Here is a 14,182-nt window from a genome sequence, read left to right on the forward strand (position 1 = left end):
CGTATAACCTTTTATTTTACCGGCTCTATTGAAGGCGAATTTCGCTTTTTCTGCTCGTTTAGATAAAAGTTTGTTCCGAGAAGTGGCATTACTTATGATTATTATCGAATGAATGGTAACACAAGTTTTTATTTGTGACCATATTTTAAAGGAGATATTGACTTTAGAAAGGACTTTTGACAAGAACGATGTTTACAGAAAAAAGTAGTTTGGCTAACAGATAATTTTTTATAAAAATAAGGTGTAAATAGTTCCCTGATTGCATGAAACAACAAGTTGGTTAATCCGATTTAATAGAAAAAAACCAGCCAGAAACAAAGTTGATAACCTGGCGGCAGGTGTTTCTGCTCATTGGCTTCATCAAGCGTGTAACTTCATCTGCATGAATGGAGATTAAAAAACCAACTGACACATACATATACGGTGGCTCTGAGAGCTGAGAGGCCATGCTAATTTTTCTCTAGCATTGCAGATAGTTTTTAACATTGCTAGGTATTTTCTAACAATGCCAGTCAATTTCTGGCAATTGTCAGATAGTTTCTGACAGTGCCAGTTAAACACAAATTCAGAAAATTAAACTTGCTGGAATATTACCTCAAAATTTACAGAATACACCACGAAGCTTTGTTCGGGTTCATGTGTCTGAACCGTTCAGGAACTGTTCTGGAACTTGGATTGAGTCATCTGCATGGATGGGATAATTATATACAGGGTGTCCCACGACGAATAACATCGATTGATATTGGAACAAGTATAAATAGGAGAGTTTTGAAAATTTGGCAGGATACTGATTTCGGCATGCCCAATATAACTAAAATATTTTCAAGATGGTTGCACTTCCGTTTATACCGGAAGTCGATCACAACTTTCTCATTTTAAATAGAACACCCTATATATTATTACATATTTGAATTCCTCACAAAATTCTGACCAACTTTTGTGGACAATGCCCTATGCCTATCTCTAGCCGTTTACGAAATATTTGATGTTTTTCCAAAAAAGTTACAGTTACAACGCTCAACATATTTTTGTACTCTGTCAAAACCGTATTTCATTTTGCAATAAAACTTTGGGTTATTGTAAATAAAGGATCGTTTTATTAAACTGTGGGTGCGTAATGACCCATTTGTATACAGGGTCGTCAAAAAAAAATCATAAACTTGCCTCTAAAAAAAAATGAAAAATTTCAAGTTTTTTAAATAGAAACCCACATTTTTTATGACGTAATCATTTTGAGCATTAAAAATTACTATACGTTTCAATTTACTCGCCTATACCTAAATGCAACCCATTTCGTTTTATTTGAGAATTTTTTTATTAGGCTGCATGGTTGGGATTAGCTGGTACTCTAGTTGGCTATATTTTTGACACACGGTGATATTGGAGATCTGCAGAGCATGTTAATAACACTTGTTTTGAGTGTTTTGACAAATGCAAATATGCCGTCGCGGTTACCTTATTCAAACCAAGATTACTTAAATCTGTTTATTATTTATGGAGAATGTGATAAAGTTGTGAGTAGAACATGTGAGGTATTTGCCGTTCGTTATCCAGAAAAACCAAAGCCATCACCAAAAGCTGTCAAGCAAATAATTGAAAATTTTAAGAATACGGAATCTATGAAGATAAAAGCTATTAAAACAAAACCAATCCTTAATAATACAAATGTAGAAATTGCAATTTTGGGCTATTTTGTTGCAAATCCATCTTCGTCAATAAGACAAGTTTCCGTAGAATCAGACATATCCTAAAGCTCAATTCAAAGGATCCTGAAGAAACATAAATTTCACCCTTTTTCATTTAAATTAGTGCAACACTTAAAAGAGGTTGACTTTCCGAAGAGAGTGGTTTTTATTGAGTTTTTGCTGACTAGTCACTATGGAGAAGAATTGTTTTTGAATAATATTATTTAGAGCGACGAGGCCAAATTCACTAAAAATGGAATGTTCAATAGACATAATTCACACTACTGGTGTGACATAAATCCACACGTAATTAGAGAGAGGTTTTCAAGAAATCTGGAGTTTTGATAATAAAACATGTTTATTCTCAAATAAAACGAAATGGGTTGGATTTAGGTATAGGCAAGTAAATTGAAAGGTATAGTAATTTTTAATGCTCAAAATGATTCCGTCATAAAAAATGTGGGTTTCTTTTTTAAAAACTTGAGATTTTTCATTTTTTTTAGTGGCAAGTTTATGATTTTTTTTTGACGACCCTGTATACAAATGAGTCATTACGCACCCTCAGTTTAATAAAACGATCCTGTCGGGGTCGATCGCGACAGACAGCCGAATTCACAAACCAATTACTACACACGACTACATAATAAACAAATACAAACACCAACTGAACAAAACAAGCAACAACAACAGAGAAGAATTAATTAAAAAACTACGCAAACAGATTATTGACGACCACAGCGTTGACACTTCCGTTGTTTTTTTTGGAAACTACATGTACATACTGATGTTTGACATGCTCTCACCTACCAGACATTCCCCGACTGAACCCCACGACCAGCTTAGACAAACAATCACAAATATAGAACATTCAATCTAAGACTTACATACGCCAACATTAACGGACTAAATAGTAAAAAGCATCTTGTCTATAACTATATAGAAAGAAATAACACTGACTGCTGTATGTTCGTGGAGACAAAGACCAAACCTGGACAAACACCAACATACAGAGACTGGAATTATATTTGTAGACATGGCAATACAATTCAGAATGCCAGGGGAGGTGCTACAGTGTTACTCACGCCTAAAGTAAAATTGGGAAAAGCCAATCCCCCGTCTCTTAACAATCCACTAAATGACTGCCTACATTTTACTATACCCTACCTACAAGATCTCATCCATATATTTGTGGTATATATACATCCTCACTCTAACATCGAACCGACCATATTCACGAAAGCATGCACTTACAAGTATGCAATTCTGATTGGAGACTTTAACGTAAACCGACAAAAGACAGCGCAACTGAACCAATTTTTGAACAATTCCGACTTTAAAAGAAAACACACACCACCTACATTTCTAATGATTGGAAACCAAGACTCAACTCCGGACCTACTACTACATACAGCTAACTTGACTAATGTGATTACAAATGTCGATTTGACAAACGAACTCGGGTCGGACCATTTGGCAATCACTTTTAATATTGACCTCGGACAGACACAAACGACGGGATTACCGAAAAACTCACAAAAACCAATTAACCTAAATAAAACAGACGTAGATAAAGTAAAAGAACACATACACAACTTCATTCATTCATTGCAGCCAGAGACTTGTTCTATTGAAAACATACAGAAACAATTGACAACAGCCATACAAAAATTTTCTCCCCACATAAAAAATACCTTCCATCAACATACTCTTCCGAAGTACATACTCAGACTTCTCAAACGTAAAAGAGAATTATACAGACTATACACACAAACGAATGATAACGAACTAAAACGAAAACTAAACGAACTGAACAGAAACGTAAAAACACTAATTGATCAATATAGACAAGAAAAATGGCTAGAAGCTTGCCAAGAAATCGAACGTGACGCGGGAAAAACTTACTGGCAAAAAATAAAAAAACTCTCGCGCTACAAAAAAAACAACTTTATTGGCAATATCAATGAAAACGGTACCGAACTAGATACAGACAAAGACAAAGCAGACGCATTCGCCAGACATTTTCAAAAAGCTTTCGCAATTTCCACCAACCCTAATTTTGAGGAGCAGAACTGGACTAGAATAACTGATTGGTACGACAACTACTTCAACAATGACTTACCATTTACACACCAATTGATTACTGACGTAGAATACGACGAAGCACTTGCACGCATGAAAAATACAGCTCCAGGAAAAGACAATATAAAAAGTAAAATTCTGAAAAACTTAACTCCACAAACGCACAAAATTATACTTAACTTATTCAACAGATGCATAAAAAACAACGTAATACCAGACACTTGGAAAACGGGAATAATAATTCCCATTCCAAAAACGGGACTAAACAACACACAAGTACAAAACTTTAGACCCATTACACTACTTCCTGTACTGAGCAAGATGTTTGAAAATATTATAAAGAATAGACTACAACACTTAATTGGACAACACATACCGCCATACCAATTTGGTTTTAAACCTAAGCACTCAACTGTTCACCCCTTGTTTATACTAACTAACAACATTCAAACTACGCATCTTGAAAACAAGAAATCAGCATGTCTCTTTATGGACATCAACAAAGCATTTGACAGCGTATGGCACAAAGGACTACTATACAAACTACACAAACTGAATACTCCAAAATACCTAATCCACATACTGGAAAACAGACAATTAGAAATACGTATAGACAACACCCTTTCCTTGCCCTTTATTCCTGAACAAGGACTACCACAAGGATCGCCTTTATCACCCTTCCTCTACAATATCTACTGTCATGACATATACAACCACAATCTACTTGACAAAAACTACATAAGCAAACATGACTACATTCTACAATATGCTGACGATACAGCACTCATAGTTCATGCCAAAACTACGGCAAAAGCTGTAGAGGAGCTTCAGACATTAACAAACCACACGACGGCATGGTTCTACAAATGGAGATTAACACCAAACCCCACGAAAAACCAACTACTCTTACCAAATCACAAAATAAAAGACAACTCTCCTACAATAACAACAGACGGTAATGTAACTACACCAAGCCCAGAAATAAAATACTTAGGGATAACACTTGACCAAAAACTCAAATTTACAAAACATGCACAAAATGTGAGAACTGAAATTATTAAACGAACTAAACATTTCAGAGCCCTGACGTACAAGAACAGAGGTATAAGCACAAAAACTGCAACTAAAATATACAAATCTATTTGCAGACCTCTACTCGACTACGGACACATACTAAGAGTTAATGCGACCAGCAAAACAAAAAAACACATACAAACTACAGAACAAATTGCACTTAGACTAGTAACCAAGATTAGACATCCTCAAAACCCGCTACATAACCCAACCAACGAATTACTCTACGAACGGACACAAATGACAAAAATAACAGAACGATTAACGAAACTAGAGGCAAAATGGAAAGGCAACCCCCACAACTGGACAATTATAAACCCCATTTCCCTCACAAGACCAAATAGACAATCTCGCTACGCCTTTCCTCAATATACTCTGTTGGAACATTTTACCTAAAAAAACGAACTATTAATTTTTAACCTTTTCTTTGTAAAACATTATATTTTTTTTTTTTTTTTTAACAAATATTTAGTACATAAGTTTTGTTTCTGTAACATTGGCAGAAAGACCGGTAGGTCGATAGCCTGTTTCCTCGGAAATAAAGATGGTTTATATATATATATAAAACGATCCTTTATTTACAATACCCCAAAGTTTCATTGCAAAATAAAATACGCTTTTGACAGGGTACAAAAAGATGTTGAGCGTTGCAACTGTCACTTTTTTGGAAAAACATCAAATATTTCGAAAACGGCTAGAGATAGGCATAGGGCATTCTACACAAAAGTTGGTCAGAATTTTGTGAGGAATCCAAATATGTAATAATATATAGGGAGTTCTATTTAAAATAAGAAAGTTGTGATCGACTTCCGGTATAAACGGAAGTGCAACCATCTTGAAAATATTTTAGTTAGATTGGGCATGCCCACATCAGTATCCTGCCTAATTTTCAAAACTCTCCTATTTATACTTTTTCCAATATCAATCTATGTCTTTCGGCGTGGGACACCCTGTATATAGTGTACTGATTGTGCACATGGTCCAAATCCATATTCAAAATAGTTCAGAATCAATAACCCAAATAAAGTTATTAAAACCGTATGCAAAAACTCAAGCCACTAGATAAGTAGAGCCCGGATTTCTAGGAATTTTGCTTTTTGTAAATAATAAAAGTAACCAACCTTTGACATATAATGTGAACGATTCACGCAAAACACGTCGTTTGACAGATTTTTTTCATGCTTTTTTTGCTTTTTTTCTTTTTTTTTTCCACTTAATTTAGTTTTTTGTGCATAATTGCTGCTATTTTTTGTATGGTTTTATTTTGTATAGGTTAATTTACAATTGCAACAGCTATATTGAAATATTGAAAGCTTCTGAGAGACAAAACCATACCAATTATCTGTTGCAAAATGGGTAAGTATCAATTTACAAATTTAAGCTGACCAAATAATTTTCAAATGCTCCGAAGTAGTCTAAAAAATGCAAAAACATTCCAAAACACTATAGAAGCTTGCAAAAGCTTACAAAACACTGCTTTTCAACTTAGTATAGAAGCTCTCAAAAGATTTCAAGACAATCTCAAAGCTTCCGTATGTTTCTCGAGCAGTTTAACAGATTCCAGGAGTTTCTAGAATCGTCTACAAGGTTTCAAATGCCTCAAAAGCAGTCCAGAACCTTCAATGCTCTTTAAACTGTTCAAAGATTTTCCAAATGCTCCTAAACTAGTCTAAAAAGGTTTTAAAACACTACAAAAACTCCAAAATGCTTAAACAGTCGAAAGGCTTCCAAAACAGTCTAGAAGCATCCAAAAGCTTTTAGAACACTCTAAAGGCGTCCAAATGATCTTCAACTAGTCTAGAAGCTCTAAAAAAATTTCAAGGCAGTCTAAAAGCTTCCGCATGCTTCTAAAGCAGTTTAAAAGCTTCCATAAGTTTGTAGAACCGCCCATAAGTTTTCAAATGCTTTAAAAGCAGTCCAAAACTTTCAATACTTTTAAACTATCCAGAAACCTTCCAACTGCTCTTAAAGTAGTCTAAAAAGATTTCAAATTACTACAGAAACTGCAAAATGCTTCTAAAGCAGTCGAAAGCCTTCCAAACGCTTTTAGAACAGTCTTGAAGCTCTCAAAACATTTCAAAAAGTTTCCTTATGCTTGTAAGGCAGTTTAATAGCTTCCAAAAGTTTCTGGAACCGTCTACAAAGTTTCAAATGCAGTCCAGAACCTTCAATGCTCCTAAAGTAGTCTAGAAAGATTTCAAAACACTACAGAACCTCCAAATAGCTCCAAACAGTCGGAGGCCTTTCAATCAGAAGCTTCCAAAAGTCTAAAAGATTCCAAATGCTCTTCAACTCGTCTAGAAGCTCCTAAAAGATATCAAATCAGCCTAAAAGCTTCCCAAAAATTTTAGAGCCGTCTAAGAATTTCCAAATGCGTCTAAAGCATTCCAGAACCTTCCAAATGCTCTTTAAGTAGTTCAAAATAATTTCGTTAAGTTTTCAAAACAGTCTAAGCAGTTTAAAAGCTTCAAAAAATGTCTGAAACTTGAACTCAAAAAAAGTAAAAAAAAATTGCATCCCTGAAAGAGTTTTGTGCTTTTTTAAAGGTTGCTTTTTTGGACAAAATAATTTTGTTTTATAAGCGCTTTTTTTTTTCAGGATTTTAGTGATAATTGATAAGCAATTATCGTTTAACTAGAAGGGGCACAACTTTGATCTTTTTTTTTTCAAATACTTTAAAAATAAACAACATTATAAAAAATCAATTAGGATCCGTATAATAACACGCTTAGAATTACCGCCACCTGTAATTAATTATATATCCCTTTTGCAGCCCCAATAAAAGCGCCTCTAAACAAAGCTCAACCATCCCGCACACCCTAAACGAGGTAATAACGACACTAAGTTAGTTAAGGGGGTTAAATCCGGAAAAAGACTTCTAACGAGAGGGAAGCTGCCTAACCTAAATTTCCCGGTGCCCAGGTGCGTAAAAGGGTTTCCAAGTGGCTTGACAGGGGGATGAATTATCGTTTCAATAAACAAAACGAAGCGAATTTCTTACTTCGCGTTCAATTTCTGTCGAATTAACTCCCATTGTTGCTCGTTCGCCAGCCAAAGTTGACTCTATTTACGGTTCGGCCCGATGGAGTTGCCAACTTGCCCGCAAATCTACCCCGAATACACGGCATTATCCCCGAATGTTTTTGGAATGGAAAGACAATGGTTCTATTGTTAGCAACTTCCTTGCCGAGCACAATAGAGAGATGTGACATTGTAATATTTGTAGCTTGTTGCCGTGTAAGAGCTTCTCTGCCAATGTTTGAGGGCTGTTGACAAAGTTGAGCGACATGAGTTACAACAACAAACCAACCAAAGATTTAGAAGGGAGTTTTATTAATTTATGTAAGACTGATTACATTTTAACAAGCTTTACTTATAGTGTTGTGCACATACACTGTATAAAGAACGGCTAAAATTTTTTTTAAACGTTTTACGATTATGTTACAATCATGAATATGGAAGGTGAGCCACAAGATGGCAATCAATTGAGTTATTCACTCTTCCTAGATCACCAGATTTGAGGTATCTATCGTTAGAATGAAAAGAATAGTAATTTATGGCTAAAGGGAACATTGTCAAATGGGAATTTCCGAATATAGACAAATAAAATTTAGATTTTTTCTTTGTTTATTGGGTCTTCTGTCTCACACAAAAAAGGTTTGTTGGGAAAATGGAATTTCGCACTATTTTCAACTAAGTTGAAAATAACATTAACCTAGTCGTCCCAACACAAGACCACTGACTTAGGCTCGGTCTTGTTACCTAAAAACGCTGACGTTTCGGTGGAAAATCTACCACCGTCTTCAGGGAATCTAAAAAAGAAAGAACACAACGGCAGAACACAGAAAACAACAACTTAATAAATATTAAACCTGATAATGTTCAATTTGGAACTCTGAGAAGGGTTTTGTCAATAAAAATTGACATAAATTTTGACTTTTGTCATTCTAATAGGAAAGGTTATCTATTGTTGTAGTGAAAGGTGGGTTTTATACTGAAAACAAAATTACAATTACAAGAACGTTCAGTTTTGTTTGATATGACCAAGTGTTATCTCCTCCTCTAAAATATTTAACCAAGTTTGGTCAATATTAATAGAGGATGTAGCAACAGAGGAGTCATGGTTAATTCACATAAACTCAATAGAACCCACAATCAAATTTACAACAGAAACTGAACAAAATAACGAACTTCCATTCTTAGACATTCTAATCAAAAAAGACATAAACAAATTTGAAACAAAAGTATACAGAAAACCAACCCACACAAATAGATATTTAAACTACAAATCCAATCATCCAATAATGGTAAAAAAAGATATTGTAAAAAGTTTATTTGATAGAGCCAAAATTATTTGCAATAATGAACAATTTAATAAAGAAAAATTATTCATTAAAAATGTTCTAAAAGAAAATGACTATCCTGAAACATTTATTAATAAATGGTTTAGGGATTTAGAACATCCAAAACAATCTGGAAATCAAAATCAAATTTTACCTTTTACTAACCTTTTTATTCCTTACATTCCAGGTATTTCTGACAAAATCAAACGAATAGCTAAAAAATATAACATCAGAACAATATTTAGGACTCAAAACACATTAAGATCACACAACTAAAACAAAACCTCACAATGAAAATGAATCTACAAGAAACGTGATATATAAAATTCCTTGCAAATGCAATCAATTTTATATTGGTGAAACCTCCAGACCTTTAAAAAAACGTATTAAAGAACACCCAAATTATTTAAGAACTGGAGACTTTCACAAATCTAATATATGCCAACACGCGTTTGATAATGATCATAGAGTCAAATGGAATGAATGTAGTATCAAGAAATTTTTACAAAAAGACGTAAAATAAAAGAAAGTGCATATATTAGATTAAATAAACCATGACTCCTGTGTTGCTACATCCTCTATTAATATTGACCAAACTTGGTTAAATATTCTAGAGGAGGAGATAACACTTGGTCATATCAAACAAAACTGAAATTTCTTGTAATTTTGTTTTCATTATAAAACCCACCTTTCACTACAACAATAGATAACCTTTCCTATTGGAATGACAAAAGTCAAAATTTATGTCAATTTTTATTGACAAAACCCTTCTCAGAGTTCCAAATTGAACATATCAGGTTTAATATTTATTAAGTTGTTGTTTTCTGTGTTCTGCCGTTGTGTTCTTTCTTTTTTAGATTCTCTGAAGACGGTGTTAGATTTTCCACCGAAACGTCAGCGTTTTTAGGTAACAAGACCGAGCCTAAGTCAGTGGTCTTGTGTTGGGACGACTAGGTTAATGTTATTTTCAACTTAGTTGAAAATAGTGCGAAATTCCATTTTCCCAACAAACCTTTTTTGTGTGAGACAGAAGACCCAATAAACAAAGAGAAAATGAGTAACTCGTCTCAACAAACATAGAGTCTCCAAAAATTTAGATTTGTGTCAAGAATAATATTTTGCTTTTCGATGGATTGCCGATATGACACTTGATTCTAAATGTCACCTAAGACAATATGTCAAGCACTTCTTTTTATTTGATTGTGAGAAAATTCTGTAACAGTTGAGTTTCAGCATAAAACATTCTCTGCCACTGGTTAAAATAGGAGAAGCAAAGAGAGACCCAAAAAAAGAATTCATTTCATAATGCCCGGCATGAAGCATTTTGCCTGTAGCGTCGCTAATAAAACATCACATGACACAGAAAGCTGGATGTGTTTTATTCAAATTGCTCGGTCAATTGCCCGACACGATCAGCATTTTAATGATCTCTGCCCTAAACTCGCGCACCGGTTTCGGGGTTTTATTGTTTATTAAGTCAATGTGTGGCACTGTCATAAAACATAAAATTTTCTTCTTCGCATCTCAAACAGCGCAATAAAATCGTTGATTTAGTGTCAACGTAAACGGCGAAATGCAGGTGTCGAGATATGGAAAGTAGGTGCCCGAAGAGCACATTGCAACATCAAACTTGCGATTTTTCCGCGTGATATTTTTTCATTTTCCTCCCTCTTCCCTTTCGGAGGCAATTTCCCCCGTTCGATTGATATTAGGTACGTTTTTCAATTACCGCGATCTCGGAGGATTTCCGCGTCACTTTGCCGGTGTATTTTCTACTTTACGGATTTCTTTTGTGTTGTTTTCCCGGATCATTTTCGAAATACGCACGGATCGTTTTTCGCATAATGATAGAAAGGTTAATTCGGTTTATCCCGAGTTGAATTGCGATGGGGATGCATGATTGTCTTTTATTCAGTTTTCTAATAGAGAATATTAAAACTGGCTATAGGATTTGATTTTTTTCTAAACTAAAAATCCTTATATGACAACGTCGGATAACTCCAGTGTAAATTACAACACCAAAAACACGTGAATGTTGATGTTTGTAATCATGGCAATCATCTTTCTCGAAATTTGATATCTTATTCAAGCGTCTTAAATAAAAAAAAATAGCGATTTATGGTAAGTGTAAAGTGCAATATTTGCGTAAATCACAGCACTATTTCTAGTTTGTGATTGGTCAAAAAGAAGAAAGCTTCTATTTTTAACCAATCACAAACTACACATGTAGACTTAACATTGTACAGGATAGCACTTTTTGTTGGTTTTACACATAGCAAACGGTAGAGATAGAAGTAAGATAGGTATTACGAGCCCGATTTTAAAGTTTGCAGGACCAATCAGAATTGGGCTGTCGTCATTTTGGCCATATTCGTTTTTTTTGCGATATCTCAGCTGTCATTTAATGTGATTATTTCCTTCCTATCAATTTTGACCAATCGCTATCAAGAATTAGTATAACAAATGTAAATTTTAAGTGGAAAAATCACTTAACAACTGTCAACTTAGCTGTCAGCAGTTTTTCCGGAAAAAAAATTCGAAAAAATTTCACACTCCTCACAGCAACATAAAGAATAGTGTTACCCTTTCTAGCTTGAAAGTTATTGTTCTTATTAATTATTGTTCTTAATGTTTTAATTAAAATAAATATTTATTTAACTCAGGAAATAATCTTACCAAATATCCGAGCAAATATCCCTCGTGCATCTAATTTTTCCTGTGGAAAAATTGGAATACTCGTTTCTAAGTAATTTGTTTTAACAAATAGCATGAGCGAGAGTGGTTTTAAAAATAATCCGAGTCGAAGACGAGTTATGATTACTTAGAAACTCGTTTTTTTCGAATTTTTCCGGAAAAATTAAATGCACTAGGGATATTACCCCCGATTATCTATATAACAATATCTTTCAAGCTAGAAAGGGTAACACTATTCTTTATGTAGTTGTGGGGAGTGTGCAATTTTTTCGATTTTTTTTCCGGAAAAAACTGGTGACAGCTAAGTTGACAGTTGTTGACAAGTGATTTTTCCACTTAAAATTTACATTTGTTATACTAATTCTTGATAGCGATTGGTCAAAATTGATAGGAAGGAAATAATCTTACCAAATATCCCTCGTGCATCTAATTTTTCCTGTGGAAAAATCATCCGAGTCGAAGACGAGGGTTTTTAAAACCGCTCTCTCTCATGCTATTTGTTAAAACAAATTACTGAGAAACTCGTTTTTCCGGAAAAATTAAATGCACTAGGGATATTACCCCCGATAAAAAACTGAAAACGACCAGTAATAGGGATTTTTACGTAGATTCCATTGGCATAGTCGCTTTTTGTCGTAAGTCACTAAGTTGTTGACGTAAGTCAATTTTTACTTATGGAATATTATTTAGTACGTTTCCATGCAATTGAAGGCGTTTTTAAAACGATCTCAAAATTGAAATTTGTTGAGAGTTTCCATGCTAATTTTCAAATCGTTTTCAATTCCGTTTTGAAACTAGATTGAGCTTTTGACAAAACGCATAAACGATTGAGATGTGTCATTTGAGTTCCGATGCACTTCTTTCTTCATATTCGTCAAGAGTGTCCACCACACAAACTGGATGATGGTCTGGCACTCAATATTTCATCAAGCATGGCAAAATAGTTACACTCTGAACGGATTTCTCTACTTGTCCCATTTTTACGCTTCACTTTATAATACATGCACTTCAAAACCTAGTAGTTACACCTTTCTTTACTAATTCTTCATAAACCCATTGGTAAATTTCTCCATTTTTATACTTCTTGGTATCAAAATACCGATTGATGTTTTGTGTTTGGAAAATTTCCAGTAGAAGTTTTAATTCTTTGTCCAGCGAACCATTTCTGGTAGTCATGATAAGGTAAAATGTAATTATTGCTTACTCTATTAGTAACAACAATTAATTGAATTAATGAAATTAGAAACAATTCAAATGATAAAATGAAACATTTTTGGTTATGCCTTCTAACTTATAGAAGTGAAAAATGACATTTACACGTTGACAATCCACAATTGTGATGTATTTTCTCGATTTCAAAATCGTTTTCATTTTTAAGGTGTTTCTATGCTATTTCAATCCCGATACAATCCCAAAAATCGGCGAATCGACCTTGAAGTGAAGTAAGATTGAAACCGAGTTGAAAACGGGTTTATAAGGCAAATTAAAAACTCAAAACGTTTTGAGAACGTTTTTAATTTGCATGGAAACGTAGTAATTGATTCACTAGATTGCTTAAAGTGATTTTAATGATCTTACATCTCTTCTATTTTGTAAAATATTAATAAAAACTGATTTTTCCTTAAGAAACTGCATTTCCTGAATTGAAATGCTAATTAGTAGTGTTTTTAATGGGTTATGTTTCTTTAGACTATAATATTTGAGCAGCAAGGAATATTTTTTGATATCATTCGGAGCTTTAAAAAACGCCAATCCAACCGATTTTCACTATAGTTTTCACTCTATATACAATATAACAGAAAAGCATTTATTTTAAAGCATAAACAGCACTAAATTCAAATTGTTTATTGGTTATGGCTTGTTGAATATTGAAATGTCAAAAAGTTAAAATTCAAATTGAACGGACAAACGTCAACTTTTAAAATTGTATTTCTTATAGTCGAACTTTTTCCCTTTATTCTTAGGAAATCACCTGAACTAAACCCTCTTTGTACGAAAAGTAATAAAATGAAATTTTCTGGAAGTGCGTTTGCTTTATCTTGACGACGGGGGACTTAATCAACGGGAAGCTGTTTTGGCAACTCGTTTTTTCCTTTTCTTTTATAGAAACGACGATAGCATGGAAATATTCGTTTTTTCGCTCCCTTCTTAATTTAACTCTCGACATTTTCTATTTCCATTTCTCATTGCACCAGCACTAATGCCTGACGTCATCTACGAGAGGCAAGTGCATTGTAGAGATAGATGTATAATTCAAAAATCGCGTTGTCTACGCGAGGGTGAAAACTGACGTAGGGGGTTGCATTA

General features: G+C 34.0%; 1 protein-coding gene and 1 long non-coding RNA gene across 2 annotated transcripts in view; both read left to right on the forward strand.

Annotated features, from left to right (window-relative positions):
* The window catches only part of LOC145732692 (uncharacterized), a 231,754-nt gene that overhangs the window by 118,370 nt on the left and 99,202 nt on the right, over positions 1 to 14,182 (forward strand). The window lies entirely within an intron of this gene.
* On the forward strand, positions 6,016 to 8,451 carry LOC145732730 (uncharacterized). Its single transcript, XR_014179050.1, has 3 exons — positions 6,016 to 6,194; positions 7,612 to 8,008; positions 8,065 to 8,451. It is a non-coding gene; the product is annotated as an uncharacterized LOC145732730 (long non-coding RNA).

Source organism: Ips typographus, linkage group LG1 (genome assembly GCF_016097725.1).
Source record: "Ips typographus isolate SLU linkage group LG1, UJ_Ityp_2.0, whole genome shotgun sequence".
Taxonomy (NCBI): Eukaryota; Metazoa; Arthropoda; class Insecta; order Coleoptera; family Curculionidae; genus Ips; species Ips typographus.